We start from the raw sequence: 4,219 nt of genomic DNA, 5'->3' as shown, positions 1-4,219 counted from the left end.
CTACGAAAAAAGCCCAATAACAAATGTACATGACAACCTTCACATATACCCTTCATATTTCCTCTTATTGTAAGCAATCTGAAGCTTCTGTTTTAAGGAATGAGCTGCTGTGTGAATTGATTGTTCTCCTGTTTTTTCTGGCGGATTATAAGGTACAGTACATACAGAAAGATTATGCATGGTGTGGTGACATGTAGCACTTCTTTTCCGCCTCCTGCTCTCTCCTGCGAACACTCCTTAAAGCCTCATACATACACATGATCCATACCTACCTCCAGGTAAGGTACAGGAGCGATGGAGGGGAAGGGGTATTCCCTTAGCTGTCTCTCTTCATCCAGAAACTTGCCAGCCTTGCTGTTGTAGGCCGGCTGGAAGAGGCCATAGTTGAGTACATCCTTCAGGCTCTGGTTGAGAGTACACAGGATCTGCTGCTTCGACAGCCAGATAGGAGCATCCACATCGAATTTCATGCATTTCTGCAAAGACAAGATCAAAGGAGGGGAGAAGGTTAAGCGTATGTCATTTTTCTAAATATCACATATTGCACTTTAGTTGACTTTAACTAAGAGACTGAAGGGCTATATTTGACCCAAAGTCACCTAAAAATAAACATACAGGCACTAACAAAGGTGCTGGAATATTAACTAGGGCCTTTTTAATTACATCTATTGAATCTATTGAACTTACAACTTCATGCCCTTGGAAAAAGCCAGGCCTTTTTGTAATAAGCAACTAACATAGAGGTGAGGCAGCACTTCACCATTAACATTTACTTTTCACAAAATGTCATCCTGAAAGCCAGTGCTGGTTACCATAAGAGAGTAAACAACACTGTAACATAAGAAAAAAGCTTTTATAGAAACACTCTTCTGACACCCATTATTCTGCAACATAAATTTAGGTGTTCATTATTCATGCTCTAAAAATGAAGCTGGGCGATATTTAAGTGCTTCACAAATAGCTGCAGTATGTCTCTCCAGTCATTAATAAAACAGTTTGCCGGTTCTGCATTGATTCTTGAGGGAAAACTGAGAAAAATACAATCAACTTGTTATCATCTGTGCTTTAATAAACAACTGAATATGCATTAGATAAAACGAGGTAAAACCTTTGGGGAAATCTATTTTCCATAAACAACTGATATTTGTAAATTAGATAAGGATTGGTTAACTGTTAACTGAGACACATTTATTCAACACTTGAAATAAATGACTATGCTGTTTTCCACTCCAGACTGAGTGTAAAGGACTATGGTAAGTGTGAATAAGCAGAACACCTCCCTCTAGCTGAGAGTTAGAGGCAGAAAGAGAGAGTGCTAAATCCACAAGTAATAAATCAATCACTACTGCCTGCAATATCGATTAGGTCCCTCAACTCTATCCTGTGTTTTTGACACTAAGACACAAACATCACATCATATCACAACAACACAGCCCAACTGAGAACAACATGCAGATTGCCAGCAGCACACACGCAGCTCTGGCTGGAGCATCAGTGCAGTGGGTGCAGAGACACAACAACATGCAGAGTTATGAAATATTCATAAACAAAAAGACATGACGTAAAAGATGTCTTTCTAAACTACAAGTATAGGATTAGTTTATTAAAATAACACACATACTATGGTAGTAAAGGGGCAAAGGCAAGAAAGTGCCAAATATTGTAAGACATTCAGGAGCTGTCAATTAATAATTAGCTTGTTGACATAAATACGATTGAATATTTAAACATCATCAGCACAACTTTAAACATATGAAGAGAGATGTTTTGATCATGAAATATGTTTACAGGTGCCAGAGGTTATAAGCATTTGATACATCTGACACAGTGGTGTGTGCTTAGTTGTGACAAATAATGCACTGAGCTGAACTGCCAGCAGTGAAAAACACTTACATCTGACTAAGGATTATTATTGCTGTTATTGAAGTTACGTTTTTTTTTTTAAGGTCTCCTATTATACTGTTTTTCATCAATATGTTATAGGTCTCGGATATATACAAAACATGTCTCTGAAATGTTTGGCTCCAAATACTAAACAGATCATGCATTGTAGCATCCCATAAACCTCTCTGTTATATCTCTCACAGGCTCCGCCCTCTACTGGACTCTATGGGTACTACCTTACCCTGCGAGCATTCTCCCACTGAGACTTCTATAGACGTAGCCGGCCTTGGGCGGGCCTACCTGAATGCGCGCGCATCACACCGCATAAAAGGAGGCCTCGCCTCCTGACTATCATCCTTTTCTCTTCAGCAGCGGAAGTGATTCCAAGGAGCTTTAAAAAGACGAGAAAAATAGAGAGTAATGGAGTCAGTTCTTGACCACAGGACCTGCCCGAAATGTCCAAACCTGATCGCGGGGGCGGATCCACACCCCTTCTGCTTTTTGTGTATGGGGCCTGACCACGCCGTGAGCGGTATGGGCCCGGCGCCGGCATGCTCAGCCTACCAGATGCTTCCTCGGCTCACGCGTGAGTATCGTGGGCAGCATTTTCTGTCGGCGGAGGCCCCGCAGGAGGAGGTGGAGGATCCGGATCTTGACGTCGTCGAGATGGGCGATACAGGAGAGGAGGAAGTGCCGTTCCGGTTCTCCCTTCCGTGGGGCCAGATGACCCCGATTACAGAGGAGGAGGACGAGGACGCCTCGGGGTCTGGAGGTCAGACTCTCAGGTCTGCGCGTATGGATTTCCTAGCGCTGATGACCCTGTCGGCGGAGCGCGTAGGCCTACCGCTCCCCCCACCGCTGCCACCGAGGCCTGTAAGACGGTATTACGTTGAGAGATTGATACCATTGACGTAATAACCCTCAGAATGCGGGGTCCGGAATCACCATCCAAGGGATTGTCGTTATGCGGCCGGTATTTACAGGACATATGCATAATCGTGATGCATTCGTTAACGAACGCAAAGTTAGTGAGTAGTAGACGCGTGAGGTTGATGGAGGAGGAATGTCGCTCGATGCCGAACCACCAGCCGCTCACCCCTTAGCAGGCTGTAGTACACATTCACATGTAACACCTTTGCTTCCTGTGAATCTACACCTATCGTTTCTTAGTTGGTAAAAGAATAAAAATTTTCAAAAGTTCCCTTAGACAAGAGTTTATCCGCTCCGTCCGCCCTATATGGGAACGGAGGGCCCGCTTTCTCTAAAAGAGGGGGGCGCTGCTTGGATGGGTGCAGGGGGACACAGTAGTCCGACGGTCCGCCTCCTGTCGCGTGGGGTCGGAGGCCGGCAGAGACGACGACTCCTCGTAACGGCTCCAGCCCGCGTGCACGGGGCACCGACGGCTATACGGCCATGGCTGCCCTGACCCGGGCATTCCATCTCTCCGGGCCGCCGGTTCTCCCTTCGGGCGCACGCGGCGGGTAGAGCGGCGAGGCGAACAGTACAACAGGCGCTCGACGGTGGAGGGGGCAGCTGCGCACGTCACCTTTCAGGCACCCTCCTCGCGGCATCCCGCCTCCTCCCCGGTCGCCATAGTACGGCCCGATTCGACCTAAGGAGAGAGGAGGAGGTCCGCCCGACTTCGCGACTCACTGGCTCCCTCTAACTGGGTTTCTCGGGAAGGCACCCTGTGCCCCCGAGGCTCCTTCTAGAAGAGCCAAGGAAAGAATCTATCCCGTCACCAGGGTGGTGTGTGCACTGCTCTTTGCGGTGACACCGCGTTCCTTTAGTGGGCCGGGACGACGTCACCGGTGCGGGTACTTAGTCTAACAAGTAGACTGGATATCGCGCGAGCCAGGCCTATTAGCGAGGGCAGAACTCTTGTTCTCCCGCCCCCCTGACGGACTCCTCACTAGTCCCTCTGCGGGTTGTGCGGCTCTAACGAACAAGTCACGACGTCGGCGGAAACGAATGGCCAGAACTTGTAGAACAGGCATCTATAAGGTCTCACAGAGCCAGAAGTCCACCATCGCGCCATCGTCCACGAAGACAGACAATGAAGCCGGTGTCGACATGTGTTGACGGTCTTGGTGACACTCCGTCAACCGGCGTAGAAGTAGTTCCACCGACCGTGTGGCTTACGTGCAAATACAGGCTCGCTAGGTGGAGGAACTGGACTTATTAAGACGGATCACTGATCCGGATGACCGCGGCTGAAGCAAAATTTTCCCGAGCGACGGTAACAGCCCGCGAGGTGTGTGGCGGTATATAAGTCCGTCGACCCGCTTTGCTTCCAGCCGACGGGACCTACGTGGCCTTCGGCATTTTGGGGACA

Source organism: Notothenia coriiceps, unplaced genomic scaffold (genome assembly GCF_000735185.1).
Source record: "Notothenia coriiceps isolate Sejong01 unplaced genomic scaffold, NC01 NC01_scaffold00037244, whole genome shotgun sequence".
Taxonomy (NCBI): domain Eukaryota; kingdom Metazoa; phylum Chordata; class Actinopteri; order Perciformes; family Nototheniidae; genus Notothenia; species Notothenia coriiceps.
The sequence above is the reverse complement of the archived record's forward strand: the minus strand, read 5'-3'. Positions refer to the sequence as shown.